General features: G+C 41.5%; 1 protein-coding gene across 6 annotated transcripts in view; it reads right to left on the minus strand.

The window, feature by feature from the left end:
• Window positions 1–19,792, minus strand: part of LOC116918932 (amphoterin-induced protein 3) — a 115,694-nt gene that overhangs the window by 11,082 nt on the left and 84,820 nt on the right. For 3 of the 6 annotated variants that reach the window (XM_032924727.2, XM_045171371.1, XM_032924729.2), the window contains one exon: window positions 2,526–2,675. The gene's annotated coding sequence lies outside the window, so the exon portion shown is untranslated. Of the gene's footprint in view, window positions 1–294; window positions 731–2,198; window positions 2,373–2,525; window positions 2,676–5,804; window positions 5,931–19,792 lie in introns of those variants that run through there. The other 3 variants (XM_045171370.1, XM_032924728.2, XM_032924730.2) reach the window with 3 other exon arrangements.

The raw sequence follows: 19,792 nt of genomic DNA on the forward strand, positions 1-19,792 counted from the left end.
GTCCTTTTCACTAAATCTCTTTTTGTGTGCATTTGTCTTTATTCTAATATGTTGAACGAAGATGATTTAGATTTGGCATTAAACACGCAAAATTCCCGTCATCGCAAAAGTGCTTGCACATCTGTCTGATAGCGGAATCACAGACCGTAACGGAATAATACATCCAAATCAGCTGATTTAAAAGAATGACTAAATTAGGAGAAATTGAAAATGCAGGCCACCAGAACACTTGAACTTCTGCATTCCTGAAAGTGCTGAAACTACACCGTTTTGATTCTGTTAACACTGTTTTACCTTCGTAAAAAGGAATGTCGGGTGGATAACGGATCAGTGCCACTGGGCCATTGCCTTAACGGACGGCCAGGTACCGGACGATGAGTAATTCCGCCATTGCTCCCTATATTGCGTGTTGCCAGAAGCGCATTCATAAAATAAAAAAAGCCAATTGAACCGACACTAAAAAATTTGTCACGGCACTTTAATTCACAATAGCGAACAGACGCATCAGACGTGAGAGAGCTGGGTATAATCCGACATCGCCTCTCGCTATAGTAGTCTGTCAACGATTATTTGTTTTGTTTTGTTTTTAGTCGTTCACTCGTTTCCGTTTTGGCACTGAACCAACACTCGCGGAGAGCCTGTCACCTCCTGCCTTACTCGGGCGCTTTCTCTGCCAGAAAGAAAAAAGCTCCTGCCAAATCCCCCATGTAAAAGAATATCGGATACACAGAGGCCGGGGAAACAAAAAAAAAAAAAAAAATCCCGTTATCCGTATAGTATGTATATATATGCGAACGTAGATAACCAGCACAACTGGAAGTGAATGAACCAGCAGAGAGAAGAGTCAACAATTAAATACAACCGGTTCAAGTCTGATGAGGCCAGACTGGTCGTGTAAAAATCGTTATCCCTTTTTTTCTTTCTTTCTCGTCGGAGAATGCGACAAATGTGCATCTCATTGCACCCAATTTTATGTTTTTTTTTACATTTGTTTTTTTTCTCCGCTTTTTCTCTTTGCAACGATTACCGCTGTCTTTTTAACGTCGTAAAAATTCTTTTATTTTTTTGTGTGTGTGCTCATTTTCTTTCATTTTTCTTCTTGCTTTTTGTGGAGGAAGAATAAGAGAATAGGAGGAGCTGCGCTTGGTTTGTTTTACAATATCAGCGGAACAAAAACACGTCGCTGATAGTTGCGGTTCAACAAGAAAAATTAAATAATGAATTAATTAGAGTAGGAGAAGAAAAAAAAAATCCAAAAGCATACAAAATATGTAAAGCCGGAATTCGTAGAAATCCCTGGGAATACGAAAATAACTATTAGTAGACAAAACCAAAAATCGTAAGGGTATTATTACAAAAGAATTTTCGTTTTGTACGGTCGCTATTTTGGCTCGCGCTTTCACGCCGGCTCCGTTACACAAGAGGAACGGCACTGCCATGTAGGAAAACTGATGCCATTCAACAAAGGAAAGATGAAAGTCAGCTACGCACAATCAACGCTATTATTGAATAAGCGTATACATTTCATCTCCAACAGCAGTTCACGTTTCCTTCTTGGTCGACTGACGATCCTGTTGCAAAGATTTTTCAACCTCACAAACCACTAAAGATACAGTCATAACATTAGTACATTTGACATTCTGATAATGCTTGAATGAAAAACAAAAACGCATCCCTTTGTGACTCGTCTGCACGTTGCTGTTTAGTCAGTATACGGAATTCAAACGCAAAAGGCTACGGGGACTGTAACACAATTCCATTGATTTCAACGTTAGCTGTTGATCGGCCAATGGGCGTCTGTTTTCTTTGTTGACCGGGAGATTGTGGGGCTTACAACATTCGATATCAAGAAACTACGTTAAGAAATCGACAAGGAAAGGCTCATTGAATTCGGCTGTGATTGAAACAGAGAATGAGAACGGCAGAGGATAGCTCGATGTTTGGCTACGTTTCAATTAAGGCGGAGCATCAAGGCCTTACTAGGCGGCATTGTCGAGTACGATGCCGTTTATCAGTGGAGAGAGCAAACGAGAACGGATACAAAACCAACGGATCTCTTCCTGTACATGCCGGAAACAAAATGTTAGAAATAAACAAGAAAAGAAAAGCTAGTAGCCATCCATCACTAGCAAAGACATGGGAGATGCACAGAAAAAAAACAACAAAAAAGAAACGGATTGATTGATATCGACCATTACTTGGCGAACCTTCGCTTCTAGATAACATTTTCCCGTTGATTATAACTGAACCAACCGATCGCCTCGTTTCCCGCCACTGTGCACACCCTTGGATGCGATCAGATCGTTGAGACTATAGGTTAACTCATTTTAAAAGAAAACGGGCCAAAGATTTGTCAATAAAGACGTCCGTCCCTGGAAAACAAAAGCCAAACTCAATGCCGATGCATAATCGAATTCAAGTTGTGTTGGCAGGAGCTCACCGTAGCCTTAAATGTAGGACAAACTAACATTCTAGACGATGGCTGCCAAACAGGGAAAAGAAAATTGATTTGAATGAGGCGTTACCGTTATCGTGTGTGTGTGTACTATGTGATGCTTGTAGATACAAGACGGACGATAGGGCGGGTCCCGAATTCCGACTTGATGGAGAGCCCCTTGGTCTGTCGAGCCAAAGTCTTGATGGGGGGATCAAGACAACGTCAACGCGACCTGCCTCTGTAATTGCAAAAGTGAAAGAGCGTCAGTTAAGTTAGTTTGGTGAACTGCCAGTCCATCGAAAACCGGTAGAAGAATAATGGCACAACGGGAGTCGAGGCTAACGCCACACACATTTAGTCCGCACATCGGTGGTCGGGGAAAAAAAGAAGAAAAGACAAAAGCTACCGACTAACAGAAGAACGGCGGCAAGCAAGCGTGAGCAAGCTAGCCAGCCCCACACACACAGACACACAATATTGGACTTGCATCTGTGTTAGGGCATCGGGCCGTTTTGTGTGTGTGAACTGTGTGTGTGCCAAAGCTCCGCCGAAGCGGATACTAACGACTGTAGTTCTCTGCGGACGGGGGGGACGTTCAGAAACCGCGGGAGCAGCCAACGTTGGTATTTAACGACAGGTAATTGAGCGCGTTAACTGGGGCCGACAAGCCATTTGAGGCGTTCGTTCGACTCTTGAGTTCGTTAGAACTAAGAAAATGGGGGACCCGAAAAAAAAAACAACAGACGGAACACGGAGACACAAGAAAATAGAAGAAGAAAAGTGCTAGAGGAGAAGCGTGGACAAGGAGAAGGCAAAAAAACGGGTCGTCCGGAAGGGCACGGTGTACTGCGTAACGGTGGAAATCGGAACTTGTGTGTGAGTCTGCGTGTGATGGCAGAAACGGTCGGTTGAGTTTCTTCTTTCTCCGCTTATCTAGAAAGGTTTATACATCTTGTCATCGCTACATGATCGACTTATATTTTTGTCTGTTTCTTCCAATTTCCCTCTCTTTCTTACAATGTAAAAAAAAACATTGCCAATCATCTCCGCGCTGTACTCGGAAAGACAATCTTTAAAAAACCAAAAAAACTGGAACGTGACGGGTAACATTTGCGGGTACGTTTTCTCGATCAAGTTGATTCAAAAAGAATGCTAGGTACCGATATGGGGAAGTCACAAGAGTGCTACTTCACACGATCGTGACTCTAGGACTTTGCCTCCAAGACATTTCCTGTAAAAGTTTTTTTTGTTTTGTTTTTCTAAATGAGTAACGTGTATGAAAGTTCACGCTGTTGCTTTTGTGTGTGTGTGTGTGTTGGTTCTGCGAACGTCTGAACGTCCGTTCGCAGACACAACGAAAATGCACCCGCCGTTCGATGAACTTCGACGTGTCACTCAGTACGCCACATCACGCATCAATTGCATTAAGTCACGGAACAGGGACACAAAGCAACATCGTCTTTTACCGCGATAACACATTCTCTCCGCTAAATAACGCCGAAGTTTCGAAAGTGAGGTGTAGAAAACCAAATTCGCAGACAATAGTTCGTCTTTGTTATTTATAACAACCCGTAAGAAAAGTTGGAGAATAAAAAGGAAATATCCTTCATATTTGGGTGGGGTGAGAGATCCCCTGTTGACCCCATTGGCCCACAGCATCATCTTTGATGACGATCTCGACAAAAGGCTTAGCGGTCCCAGGGTTAACTCATTTCTCGAGCATTTCAGTAAATTAAACATATTTTTTAAAACTTGTGTAGCACATGCCTGACGCAAAGGCCTTTTCAATTAGGGGACTATAAAACACGCATTTGCCTGTCTACATTGCTCGACGTAAATACTCACTCTAGAACTCATTTCATCAGCTGGCAGTAGGAGCGGAAATGAGGCTCGTCGGACATTTCATATGCATTTTCTGCGCGGGCTGTTTTTATTTAAAATTCCGAGTTTTACAACCAACTGTTTTGTTTCCCAACATACTGTTAGACAGAGATGCATTCCAACTGCGAAGTATGTACGTAAAAGAGAGTGACAAGATAATCCCCACTTTGGCATTCATTTTTCAGCTCACGGCTACGGGCTGGAACGTAACTGTATGCACCAAATACAGACACACACCAACACACACGAAACCTATTTCATAGATCAGCATGAAATGGACTTGTCACGGGAATATACCGGTACCGGTGTATACCGTCATAAAATCTGCAATGTACACTCCATAGACGGCCTATATACCGAAGCTAAAATCTCATTCCCCCCCCCCTCCCTTTCTATCCATCAAACGCAACGAAGGGAACAACTAGAAAAATAGGAAATCAGCGAAATAAAACAGTCGTAACTGTGAAGTATTTTTCTTATTTAAGACTTTTCTTTTTCGCTCCTAAAAGCTCTCTCTTGGCCAACACGCAACCGACAAAGTACGTAAAGAAATGGCAACAACAACAACAACAAGAGCAAAAAAAAAAAAAAGCCAACTGAAATGAAACTAGAAAAAAAAGAAAAAGATGCGTAGAAGCAAAAGGAAGATGAAAGGGCCAACGAAAGGAAGTAAAGAAAAGACAAGAGGGAAATATATATATAAAAAAAAAAGGGGGGAGGGGGAAAGGAAAAGGAAACGGAACCCCCAAAAGAGGACATTTGCTAGATTAAATTCCTTGTTATTATCAAGACAGAAAAGAAGGAAAGAAAATGCAATTCGGAAATGTCATCATCGTGACTAAGTGTATACAGTATACCATCACAGTTGTCAAGGAATGATCAAAGGTGCGAATGACATCTTGTAAACGCGACCGACCAAGAAGAGAGCTGGCCTGTCGTAGATAAAAATCTCGAGTCGAATCAAAGCTGAGATGGAACAGAAATTCTTTGGGAAAAAAAAAAAAATTCGTACGCCACTCGACGGATCGAACCGTCGATAAAAGAAAGTGCGCGCTGAATGCCACGGGAGTTGCACGACGGTTGGAGCGCTGAATGAGATTGAAGACGGAATCAAATATATTGACTAAACAAGAAAAATTGTGAGGCATTTCACGATGGCTTTACGACGTTATAGGTCGTGATAGATTCGTGATGGCAAATAATGGCAAGGATAAAGACGAGACGGTGAGACGACATTGAGCTTTTCAACATCGGAAATTCTCCCAAATCCTAACAGACGAATAACAATGGAAGCCGAAATAGAGAGCAAACAAAAATGCACAAAAGAGTCATGGGAGATATGTTGTGTGTTAAACCCCTTGAGGTGTTAAAGGGGTGCAAGGATTTGAGAGGCTGTAGGTGACGTGCATTTGCGGAAATCGGATCGTGAGATTCACAGCCTCGTCGACACAACAAACACGCACACATTTAATAGTCGTACGCGCACCTTTCTGTCGGAGAGCTCAGCTTTTTGCGTGGGCACTTGAGCAGATCCCAGCCGTGTCACGTAGTTTTGTAAACGACGCACGAAATGAAGAGCTGGCCGCGTGTGCGGGTGGTTAGTGTAGGAGAGAACGACCCAAGCCATCAACACAAAGAAAACAAACAACAAGCGTCGCGACAGGCAACTAATGATAATGATACTGCCCCTGCCGACATGACTGGAACGTGGGCCATAACCAACGTCGTTGGCATCGGTCGCGAGCAAGTGAGAGCTCAACGGAACGACACGAGATTCTGTCCGTCCATCGAACGAGCTACCGGAATAGGAGAAGCCAAGAGAGAAATGAAGGACATCATCGTTCCTCCCCCCCTCCTCCAAAAAAAAAAAAATAGAAAAAAAAAATAAATAAATGAACGAGAAAACGAGAAGCCCTAAGAAGTGGAAAAGGAGGAAAAAGCTCGAGTCATTTAATGAGCGGCAGGCAACATCAATAGGCTGTTGATGGGACGCATATCGATATATTACTATTTTGTAGAGTGAACAAGAAATGACAAGGATGTTGTATTAAAGGCCAGAAATCGATACAGAGTGGAATGTAATAGAAGCCTTTTATCTCTTTCACGTTGCCCTATTTCTCCTCGACGTCGCAAGCAACGAAAGGTCAGAGATCACGGCATTTGGCACGGCGAGAGAGAGCAGAAAACAGTGTCTCCATAAATAGCCATTTGCAACGGTACGGTGGATCGAATCGAGACATTAAGGGACATAATCAAAGACATAATAAATACTCGTGTTTCATTTCTATGGGCCGTGGAGAAAAACTGACACCGAGGACCAACCAAATCTCGCAGTCCATTGAAAAGAAACACGAGCGATAAAGCATTGACTGCATCATTATTCACGCACTGGTGGTATATATAGTAGGCACCAAAAGACGAAACCCCCCCCAGCCCCCAAATTATGGAATCAAGTTGGGCATTATTCCTACAGTTTTTTCATCCATAAACGCATTTTTTGTGTGTGTTAAATTCCTTTCCAAGCTGTAAATTTTGTTGCTAAAAGTGGTATACGCAGAAAGACGTACATTGCATGGCCTTAAAGTTCCCAGCAATCTTCCATCGATTTCCGCTTCCAGGTGTCGAAACTTGCTCGTCTATTATAAACGAGTTGCTCCAACACGGAGGATAGGCCACATTCATATTTCCCTCCAAAAAATAAAATAATGAATCAGTATATAACGTTGGGTGCTATATAGTTAATGCCGCGCTGTCAATGGAACTGCATTAGGTAGGTCCTTTTGAAATACGTGGGGGGAGACGTGCCAATCGAATGGCGTCTTTTCTTCCAGCCACATTTCTCGCTGGAAATAACACGCAGAAAAAGGAGACAGGCAAGATAAAGGAGAAACGTCGACTGTCGTGTTAGCGTAGGTGGTGAAAATCCGCTAGATGAAACCAGAAACCCAAGATAGAAAATTCAGCGGACGAAAGTTTTCCTTCCCCCCCGTGGTGAATAAAGAAGACGGGGCTGAATAAAGGTGGCATCACGTGATATGTCCCTCACTCTTCCTTGCTTTTCCGGCTCACTTTCTTTGCGATGGTCTCGTTTCTTTTTCTTTTTTTGTCGTTCACAACTAGCAGTTATCAATGTGGACGCATACAGACAGGATGTAGCAAAGATATGTGTGTCTGAATGTAGACAGCATTGCCAGAGGAAAGCAGGCCCTTGCCGTGTATAACATCAAAAGAAGACGAAGATTTTGAGTTATCTCGCTGCGAAAGAGCCGATGTTGCATCTGGCGCAAAAACTACATACGAATGCACGCGTACAGCAGCAGGCAGTGTGCACACCCTATTTCGGCTGTATGGAAATGAAGACGAAGATTGGGAAAGAAAAGGGAGAGCGTCGACCGAACGAGATAGTTTTCACGGCGTGCGGTAGACCCGAAAATCAGGGCGGCTGTCGACGTTCGTCGCTGTGGGGAAAACACGAGGTATCTTCGACGTGTTCAACGTTCCAATCAAACGCACACGGTTTCGGAGGCCAGATGCTCAAATGAGAAATCAAAAGACAAGATCAAAATTGCGAGTCGCTTCGTTGTTCAAATGTCATCGAACATGAAACAAAAGAGCCTTTTCTATATATGCTACTCCATCGACAATTGACTAATTTATCAATCTACGTCTAAAAACAGTGACATCCGGATACGAAATAAGAAGATTCAGGTTTGGAATATACACATGGAACGCTTTTAATGAAACAACAGATGGAACTATTTCCTTTATCGTTTGTCGTTATTAGGGAGGCAAACATCGGAGACGAAATCATTGTGGAAAACTTTAGTGAAACTTGAAATCCTCTCGTCATGGCACAACTAATTAAGAGCTCGTCTTTATTGATAAAGTACAGGACAATCATCATCACATGCAGAGGGGTTTCACAGCAAACTTCTTAAGACTGCTTTCATAATATAGTATCCATCCGTCATCCTTTAGCTACTAAAGAGATATGTTCCATCTTTGGCCAGTAACGAGAAATGAACCTATGTTATTTGCGCTGTTTCGTCAATCCCATTTCAATTGAAAACCATGAAACCATTCAATTGTTTTATGAAAAAGAAAAATGTGTGATTCCAGGAAAGGAGATTTATCATACGTTCGAAGCAGAAGCCAAAAGGTATACGATGTACAATCCCCACTGATTTAAGCAACATATCAGTGGGTAAGTTTACTCGCTAATGGCGGAAATGGAAAAACTGATGATAAAGTTGATAAATCTGTTGACAAATGAAAAGTGAAATAGCCTGTTAGACTTGGGTGCTTTCTTTTGAATTCTGTTTATTTCAATCCGGTGTCGATTATGCCCCCCCCCCCTCTCGTACGTTGACAGCACTCTACTTCCATCAACCAATATTATATCACTCAATTCACTTATTTCTCGTTATTGATGTTGCTTTCTTACACGTATCCCATTGTGATGTAAAAGTTCGGTGAAGAGACAAAGCCCAAGACTCGGTACCATCATTGGACTGTATTTGATCGATGGCTCACGGCTGAAAGGCATTGCGTGATTGCCAGCCGAAATGTCAGCAGTGGCATTACCGCACTAATTCTGTCGCTCACGATTCATAGACGTTTCCCAACATTCCCAAGTCGAAAAGCAAAACAAAACTTGTTTTTTGAACTTGCCGCCCTTGCAGGCAAATGGAAAAGTCAAATCAACAACAATCTTTTCTCGCTTCTATTGATGTTCTAGTGTTGGCTCTATCGCCTTCCTTTCCAGAATGTTGGCAATAGTTTCGGCTTCGGCGGTCAAAGTCGAACTAGAAATAAAAAAGGGGCAAACCAGTTTGCGATCAAACAACGGATAATGTTGACGCAAGTATGTCCGTAATGTATTTCGCCCTTACTTCGCGCGTGTAGCCAACAGTGAAAAAAAAAAAAACAAGCCAATAAAGAATAATTGTGGACTTTTGGAAGAAGACGTGATTGGAAGGCGTTGGCGATTGTATGAAAAGCGAAAAGCAATTCATCATCGCCTGCTGGCCATACGCTGAAAAGCCCCTGGCTTTCATTCTCTCACAATTTGCTCGCCCTAACATCAACATGGCCACCATCGCGGGCAAAAGTAGAAGAAAGCCAAAGCGCAAACGAATGCGAATCATAAAAACAACAAACGTGTGGTGTTTTTATTCGTTTTGTTTAGTTTTTTTTTCGCTGCGTTTCTATTTTCTTAGCGAGTTCTACCGCGGCCAACGGCGCAATTGACGATAGACTCCGGACCAACCCCGGCTTGAACTGAAGCCAATTTTGTTTCGGCTGAGTTAAACAATGTTGCTCCTCTTTCTTTCTTTCTTTCTTTCTTTTTTCGAAAATGAATGACTTGCACACGCTATTCTATGCAGCCTGCTGATTGTTGTCGGTTGGTCGTATAGGTTATCCCCGCCAAAAAGGCGTAATAATGGCCACCACGAGAAACTGAAGCAAAAAAGTAAGGAAGAAAACAAACTACTATAATCAATTTCACGTATTCCGGTCGAGTTCTGTTGGTCATCAGTCACTACGCACCGCAAAAGCCGCGCCGTACAGTTCACATTTATGCCCTAACGTGCAGCGTGTATGCCAGTGCTTGCTGTTTATTTACTAGCAGTAGTCGTGCTACATCTTACAAGAAAATTGCTGGCACTGTGGTGGAAAGAAAAAATAAAAATAAAAAGCTCGTCGGCTCCTCCTTATTTTTGTGGCCGCTATCCCTTCCGAGCCGGATTGATCAATCGATAAGGTTGGACTACGTCAATGTATGTATGTCCTCTCTATTGGCCGCGGCGTGCCATCAGCGCCGGATGTATCCATAACATCATACAAATACGTCGTCGTAGAGACATGCGATCGATCAAATGGAGGAGTTTAAAAAAAGAACGAGAGAGAATTTTAATAACAAATGCGAAAAGAGAGGGAAATCAAAATAAACGTAAGAGGATAATCCTCGGATCGTCTATCGAAAACTCAAATTAATCCCGGCCGATAGATTTTCGTGAAACGGAAACCACGTGGGAAAAGGAGGAAGGAAACAGGAGTACAGCAGACAGTACGTGCCATCATTAGACCGAGGGTTTCCTCGCTTAATTGGAACTCGCTGGCCAAATGCGACGTTGAATTTGTGCGAGACGGACGCGCGGATCTTTTATCCTTGACATCGTTATAATAATGTTTGCTTAACGAAGTGCTGATGGTTTTTATTTGTTTAGAAGCTTCTGCAGAAACAGTAGCACTCAGCCAGCTAAAACTTGCCACTATTGTCGGCAACTAACATCCAATAATACACACCTACCGACTCCTAAACCACTTAGTTTTTTGTTTGTTTGCGTCCGCAAAAATAAAAAAAAAAATGCCTCACAGAGGACGCAGCAAGTTGGGGAGCCATCGCACATGCCTCTGTTTCAAAACGAAAAGAAAAGAGAAGAAGAAGGACGAGTTTACAGTCTCCCATTTCCATATGAGGTATCGTTCATATCGACCGCTTGCCCGAAAGCCCCCCCCCCCTCCCCTCTACAAAATAAAAATAAAAAAAAGGAAAGTCAAAGTAGTGTGCGTCCCTTCCTGGTTTCAACATCCTCTTGCCGGAAATAGCAAACTACTTGCAACTACCCCCTTCTGCGCATAACGAGCAACAGCGCACACACGTGAATCGAAATAAGAAACCCTTTGACAGTACAACGTCGAACGGCTGTCTTCATAGTGGGGGTTGTGCATCCATCACTTTTAGGCCTTTCCACATGCACAGGGTCAGTAATGTATCCGAACCCCCATTTTTTTTTCTTTTACCTTCTAACTTTTACTAATACCTTTGTTCATGCCCACCAACTTCGCCGAACGATGTGAAAATAAGTGAAAAACTATAGCTGACTTTGTGTCGATGCTCTATTTCTCCCACTAACCAACTTGTACGACTTCCCTCTCCGTTGATCTTATACGTCGGAAAGAACGGCAACAGGAAGAAAGAAAAAAAAAATTGGGGGGGCGAATGTTGAAAACGCACAAGTTTTAGTTTCCTATATGAGACCTAGTATAAGGAATTTTCGTCCCTTTAAACGTCTGCTTGGTTCTTCTCCTTCCTGTCGTCCATATTCTTATCCGCTTCTCGCAGAATTTTGAGACCGGCTTATCTTTCACATCTTTTTCCTTTCTTTCTTTATTTGCGACTTTAGGCTTGCGTGTGTATGTGTGATGCTGAAAGGTGGGGATCATCACGGACAGTCGCAACGGGAGGGAAAGAAATTATTTATACGTATCTTGAAAGAAAAAAAAAAGGGAAATGGTACAGCACGTGCCGATTGAAAGAGATCTCTCTCTATTTCTTTTCCTTTCTACTTAAACAGTCTAAAAAGCGAGTCTTCTTTTAGGTTTTATTTTGAAGTATCTATTTAGCTGTTTCGCATTTTTACGTCATATGACGTGTGTTTTGTCTACGAACTGTTTCCAACTTGAGATGATGCGCTTTCGTTTGCGTTAGCGTAGGACGGGGGGGCGTCAGCAGCTATTTTTGTTTTCGTTGTTACATATTGCAGAGCAAACATAAATGCACGTACCTAAACAGAACGTCCGGAATGAAATAAAAACAAAAACAAGAAAAATTCGAAATGGAGATGGATGGATGGATGGAAAGATTTTAAGGTTTTTAAACAAATATTATGTCGGGTAAACCGAAAGTGTGCCCACGTCTTTGCTTTCTCCAGTTGTAGAGTGATGCCCTTTCTTTTGCCTCCATCCACAAAGGAGACGCTATATTATACAAGTTATGTATAGACGTTTATGATGGAAAAGCAGAGAAGAGAAGCGAAGAGCCCGACGAGTGCGAATGAACGTGAGCGTTAACGAGAAGTTCGTGACAGCTGGTAATAGAGAGAAACAGCAAGGCATTGGTCGACGACGGCAGTTATTCAGGAGGCAATTAAGTACAAAGAATGAAAGATGAACGAGATGGCAACAATGTCCTCCAGCATGCGTTATAAACGCCACCTTTTTTCTTTTCTCCGTTACGCAATAATTACGGTAATAGCGTAACAACTGCGAGTGTTGATTCGAGCTACCGCCAGCTGTGACCGCCATCATTTCGTTTGTAAGAAAAATACAATAAACCAAATAATAATTTAAAAAAAGGCTGTCCTTTTCGACACATTTCGTTATTGAGGTGGAAGAAAAATGAGGCCAAAATTTGTTTCTCTTATCGTCGATCGATGCTTGCCCAACATTTATTTTTCCTATTCCACCTTCAATCGGATTAGATGGCTCGATAAGGGACAAGAGCATTCGTCCGTCCGATGACAACATGACGAGGAAATGAGTACAACAGTAGCAAATAGTGTAACGCACGTCCGAAAATACCTTTGCTTTCCCTCGGGCAGACCTTCTTTTTTTCTTACTTTTTCAGTTACATAACAAATCTAGCAGCCCTGCTGTCAATTTTTTTGTTTTAAATATACATCTATACGTGTATTTCTTCTTTCGACAAGAATGCCGTGAACAGACAAAAGTAACGTGAATCCCCTTGTCGACATTTGTATACATACACACCGAAGCAGACCCATCAGCTGCATGGCGATTTCTAAATATTTGTATAAAAGAGAGGGGAAAAAAAAGACTATACGCGGGCATTAGCCGCAACGCAGACTGACTGCGAGGCTATATTTGGGGGGCCGTTGCATACACCGACGGGCAAGACGGCCCGCTCTAAATCTGTGGGGTATATACACACGCTCTGGAAAATAAACTTGGGTATATACACACAGTGCAAGACGATGACGAGAAAGGGCCACGCTTGTCCGACCGAAAGAAATGTCAACAGAAATTTGCAGCGCGTGTACACACAAAATGGGCAAGAGGCTCCTGCTGTACGAATCCAAATCGAAATGTTTTGTCGTGTTTTTGTTTTTGTTTTTGTTTTTTTTTACTTTGATTTTATTCGTGTAAAACAAAGAGAGAAGTTTTAGGGCATCGCCTATTGTTTTCTCCTTTTTTCTTTCTTTATAGTGTTTTGGCAACGCAGCTGAGAGGAAAGAGAAAGTAGGCGTCGAATTTCACACATGTGAAAAACAAATGTGCGTTCCATTGCGTCCTCTTGTTTCACTTCTTTGAGAGGAGAACACACAACAAAACCCAAAAAAAGCGGAAGAAAATGAAAAAGAAGCTGATGAAATCAAGGAAAGGGCGTGGTAACACCACGCACAATTTTTCCCTTTCTTCTTCTTTTTTTTTTTTTTTTGTTTTCCGCCCATATCAGTGACAAATACCGTAAGGTAAAAATTCCATTCTCCAAAAAATTTCGTTTATTCCTCTATTTTTTTTTCACTATTTCTTTCTTGTTTTATTAATTTTGTTCCAATTAAATTTTTTAAGATTCAGTTTAGGTTTGCCGCTATATTTTTCATTCCTCGTCCAATCCATTTTTGCTCATTATACAAGAATGCGACTGAAGGGAGTGAGAAGCGCAGAGATAGAAATCTCCGAAAAGCGGCAAAATGAAACGACAACCGTGTTTTGTTTTGTTTTTTTCCTCCTCCTTTTGTGTCAAGTTCTTTTTTTCTTTATCAAATAAAATCAATCAAAGTCATTGTAGAGGAAGATGACTGTGAGCGAACGTATTGGTTCGTTTCTTGTAGTTCGAGAGCCCCCGACTTGAAAATAAATGAAAAGAAGAGAACCAATTGGCGCATCACTTCGATCGATCATTTCTATTACGTAACACAACTTTTATGATATACATTTATTTCCCGCTTCTCCTATCGCTCATCCTTACCATCTTTCCGAAGAAAAAGAAAAAACCTTTCTCTAGTCCTGGGGCTTCGAGTATCATCTGTAGCTATGACGTACATCTTCTCTTTCTTCCACTAAGACTGGCGGCTATGTAGACCCAGTCCAGTTGGGATCCTATACCATTCTCCCTTCTTCCTACGTTGTCATTTCTCCTTTTCTTTTTTTTCCTCCCCGTTAGCGAAGATGTGGGATCAATTCGGCCAGTATTAGAGTACATAAAAGGCCTTTCAAAAAATGGGATCGTTACACAGACGCTTCGTAAAACCTTTCCACAGTTGCGGGGTGAAAGGGAAAATAGCCAACACAAACACATAGAAAGGATTGGTTGTCGATTGGGTTCCATGGGGTGCGGTCTACACAGCGCGTAGGAATAAGAAAAAAAAATGAAGAACTTAACCGCCTTCGACGCCCATAGACTGTATTGGTATCTTGGTAACGTTCTCTCTCATTTTCTTTTCTTTTTTGTTTACATCCGCCTCCTCTTCCGACTAACCCCCACTCCTTCTTTGTTCCTCGAGACGCAGTGGTAGCTGGCAACGGGCCTGACAACAATCTCTATATCCAGGCGTCGCTGCATGCTATATGGTGCGTATAGCAATACAGAAACGTCTTACGTAATATATGTGTGTTTATAGGAAAGGACAGCGGCTGCGCGCGCGATGATAGTATTTCACCGGCGATGGGAGAGAGAGAGAGAGAGACGGCTTGGAAACATCAACGTTATCTGTGCTGACGAGCTGGATCACTTCAAAAGATGGGGGAGAAAGAAAGAAAAAGAGGCCTTTTCTGGTACATATTGCTCTATGAGTCGCTTCGTTACTGGACTGGTGGTTTGCCTATATTTTTTGATAGCCTGCGAAAAATGATGTCTCTTCCACGCTAAACCTCCATTCTAAAGTATGAAAATAATAAATAAAAAAAGAATGAAGAGATGGATGTTAAGGATAGAAGAAAAGACGGGAACTACAACAACATGTCTAGAATGTCTTTCTGTTTTCTGTTTTTTTTTTATTCATTCCATCTTTTCTTTCTTTCGGTAAGAGTGAAGTTACCGATTCATAAGCTTTCAAGCGGTAACCTTATAGCGAAAAAGCCAGTTCACCGCGAGATGATTTGGCCATGATCTGGCTAGTAATAAACAAACAGAGACGGACGAAAAAAAAAATAATAATAATAATAATAATAATAATAATAATAAATAAATAAATAATAATAAAAAAGTACGTCTTGGGGTTCTCGAGGAGCCAGTGCAGTTGCGAACAGGGCAGCTTCAGCTTTCATTTATCATAATGGGTGCGTATATATACGAGAACTATAAGACACAAGTCGTGGACGCCGAGATATTATCCTGCTTAATCAAAATCCGAGCAAGAATACGAAAAGAATAGGCAGAAGATGAAACAAGTCATACAGGAGGTGGCCGTCTGCGTTAAAAGCTGCTCAGCATCCATTTAACAATGTCCATAGAGCTGAACTATAACTGGCCGTGGTGCTACTGCACGCGTCCTCAAAGATAGCAGCAAACACAAGCTTTTGTTATTTCTTTCTTTGTGAAAATGCGAAAATAGACTAAAGGAAAAAACAAAACAAAACAAAACAAATCACGATAATAATAATAGTTAACGACGAACGTCGTGGCTTTTAGTTCTTCTGTCGAATCCAATTGCCCACGAGCACCATATGGTGGTAACAAATGATTTCTATACTTCTTCTTATTCTGCTGCTTGTTCTTCATCTTCTTCCCCTCCCCCCCGTTTTTTTTTTTTCTCGCTCGTTGCTCTGTTCCTGCCCATAAAATCCACAAAAACACCAACTGGGGATGAGGATCCTTTGAGCGTTTGAAACCATTAATTTTTTTTTATATTTTTAATCCAGTCGCAAGACGCCACGAAGGAATATCACAAAACAAAGAGGCTATGAGAATACACACCCACAAAATTTTATTTTTATTTTTTTTTCATCATATTCTTCTAGATTTTGTGTTTCCTATGTGGAACCACGAAGAAGTGTGCGTAACGATAAAAAAAAAAGGAAGAAGAGGAAAAAGAAAAAGGCAGCTGGGATTTATGGCCGAGGGTTCAACGTCCCCATTGAATGTTCGTGGGTAGATTGAAAGACGCAGTAGGAATAGAGCGTTTGCGAGTTAACTCGAGGAAACGAAAGGACAGAGCTGGGAGAAAGAAAAAAAAAAATGCTAAAGAGACTCTGCAAAAGTCAAGAGAGTGAGACGCCAAAGAAAAAGAGAAAAATTTCATAGTTATTATTCTGTCCAGGTTTCACGGTGATGTACACGCCGACTGTGCCGAGCAATCAAAATGCGTCGGTGTTTAACCATCCTTCTTTTTTTTTTTCTTGTCTCTTTTCACGGCCCAACCACCAACAACCATGTAGACTCTGCGCGTCCCGCCCGCACCACTCGGAACTTTACCAACAGCTACGGCCCCTGTATATACATACACGTACGTATAAAACACGGACGTATAACCCTCCCTGGCCCCATCACAAAAGATTGAAGCGTTCCCTGGAGGTAGCCGAGCGCTGGAAAAATATAAATAAAATGAAACAAAATAAAAAATACAAGTCTCACGGCTTTTGACTTGAACCTGGCGCACCGGTGGGTTAGAATCCCACTATATCTCATTTTAAAAAAATAATGTTTTCTTTCTTTTCCGGTTTCGAATGTATATGTTGTTTATATTTTTGATTTCTTCTTCTCTTTCGATTGGCTCTTGCCACGTTTTATCGGCTCCTCTCGCTCTGATGATGTTAACCTTTCTCATTTTGATTACGAAGGAAATGGGTGACGAACGAGGCCCGCTGTTTTTCCTCCACAACATTTCATTTTCGCACGATAAAAAATGGAGGGGCTCTGATAGAATCTGGTCGGAGAGGTCATGACGGCATCGCACGTTGCCATCAAAACTTCCACCCAAAAAGCGGTCGCGGTCGTGAATGAATAAATAATAAAAAAAAAAAAAAAAGAAAGAACATTAAACCAAGCTCGATGCAAGAAATGAGAACAATGTGCGCACACACTCCGTCAAGGACTGTACGTGCGTCGTTTTGGTTATTCTCGGAATGGCTTCGCTTTCGCTGCGCGATTTCTTTTGATGGCTTTTATTTCTTTTTCCCCATTGCAGGCCGTAAATTGTTATATAATCATAAATACTAATGATATTGACCGCGTTAAATTCGAAAGAAAATATTAAAAAAACAAAACAACATCGGTAAGAAATCCGAGATTGGGGTGTGTATCGAAAGGGACACCGCCGTTCCGTCGGAATGTCGATATTATTAGAAGATATAAGGATATACTATAACCGCGAGCTGATCAAATTCCCGGCCTTGCGGAACAAGTCAGGAAAGAACCAATGAAAAAATACCAACTAAATCAAATGGCAATCATTTTCTGTTTCTTTTTTTTTTTTTTTTTGGAAAGAGAAACAAAAGAGACGAGAGATTTAGAGTTTGACAGATGAACGAAATAAATAGCCGAGCCAACAGATGTTTCTACACACATATCTAGTATATATAAAGGGTAGACAACAATACATGTAAATTGCTTTTAGAGAAGTGCCTTTAAATCAGAAATTTCTCCTTTTGTTCTCCCGAACTCGTGAAAATGAAATTACCCTCCCCCAAAAAAAAACAAAAACAACAACAGATTGCTTCACATGCATTTGTTTTTCTCTGCTGCCAAAGTTCAATAGCAGTGAGAAATCTTAGCGAGATGACGAGGAAACCAGACGGAAGAATAGAGGGCGACACCACGAGCGCAAAAAAAAAAAAATGTACATTTAAATATAAAATAATAATAGTAAAGAAAAGAAAAAAATAAAAGTAAAAAAGCAAAGGCAATGGAGAAGAAAGAGACACGAGTTCTGGTGGGGGGATTATAAACAGACAAAAACGTTCCCACCATCAAAGTTGTAAAGTATGTCATAAAAAAGTACCCCCCCACACACACACACACACATACACAGACGGAAAACAAAAGGTTTGGATGAATAACTCTTCTCGACAGACTTCCCCACTGCGAAATAACGTCATGTTTGTTGTGCCTTCCGTTCATTTCCAATGGCCTCTGCCAAAACAAGCCGTTTCTTTTTTTGTTTGTTTTCCAAGTATTTTTCTCTTTAATTTGACTCGCACTTTGATCGAGTGGATACGCCCCCAAGAACAACACGCTCGATAATAAGCATAGCATCGGTTTGATTCATGAGAAAACAAGGAAAAATGGAAGACAAAAAAAACAACAAATATATAGGAACCATTTTTATTGCGTTGCGTGTGTGCATTATTATATAGCCCACATTATTTTAGATGAAGAGAGAGAGAGAGAGAGAGTCGATGGATGTGACCCCAGAGTGACGTTTTGTCGTCGTCGCATCCGGAGTTCCTGCCCCTCTTTTGCTGCTTTTTTTCCCCAACTTTACTTTTGCCAGGTTTGTTGTTGGAAGTTTAATATACAAAAATAAGCACACACACACACATACACTCGGGTGAAATATGATTCACGAGCAATCATTTTCTTTTGTAGTACCTTTTCATTTCGAGAGCTTCGTGAAAGCGAGAGACGCTTAATGCTAGACCCGCCCACTCGCTCCTGCTTTATTAAAGGGATTTACACGCAAAGAACGACCCGGAGGATTGTTCCAGAGAGCAAAAAAAAAAAAAAAAAAAAAAGCGGCCGATTTTGGAATTGTGTGGCCATGTTTTGTGGTCCGCTACTTAGTAAAGAAATCAGTGGTGGATGAACCATTGGAAAAGAAAAACAATATATATATATATATAAAATTTAAACAGCAATATTGAGGGCATTGCAAAAGGTAAAGAAAAAGAAAAGAAAAAAAAAATATTTTTGTTGCCATTAACTGTTACGGTATAGTGGGCCCTTTCCTTGAAATGTTGTGTTTCTTTGGGTGTGGCGTTGCGCGGTTAAAAAGCCGTCAGGGATAGCGAAATGGCTTTCTACGAAACACGGGGCCTTAACACAAAAGAGTAAGGAGAAAAAAAACAAAATAATAATAAGAAAAGTAATCACAAGAAATCGAATAAACGATCGGAAACCAGCGGCAAACCCACGCAGCCACAGTTCAAATCCGGCCGAGTTGCTCACGTACGTCCATCCACTGATGGCGAGACGGGGAAAAAAAAAACAGAAAAAAAGGGGAGACGAATACATTGGAATTCGGAGCGTGAAGCAAAAAAACTAGGCGACGAAAAGAAAAGAAAATGGAAAACAAAAACAAAACAAAAAATGACTAGCCAATGCGACCGAGTCCGTTCACGTTTTTCGTTATTTAGTATAGTTCGATGTCACGGAGTGGCGGCCAATATAGTACGCTTGGCTAGAGAAAAGAAAGAGAGCGGAATGTAAAAAAACAAAACAAAAGAAAACGAGTGACAAAAAAGAAAGAAGAAGAAGAAGTTGTAATTATTAGAAGCAACTGTCAGGCGGGTTTGATGATCGATGGATGGATGAATATGGCTCATAGTGTCCGAGAATATCCAAGCATGCCGGAGGCTCTCCCTTTTGTTGATTCTATTATCATCTAGTCCCGACGTTGCTGTAAGAGCTTGTTTTTTCTTATGGTTCTTTACACTCGCTCGAGCATTGTGTCTAGAGGAGACCGCCGACGGACTAGTGCCGAATTGTGGACCACGTAACATGGGCGC

This window comes from Daphnia magna, linkage group LG3 (assembly GCF_020631705.1).
Source record: "Daphnia magna isolate NIES linkage group LG3, ASM2063170v1.1, whole genome shotgun sequence".
NCBI classification, from domain to species: Eukaryota; Metazoa; Arthropoda; class Branchiopoda; order Diplostraca; family Daphniidae; genus Daphnia; species Daphnia magna.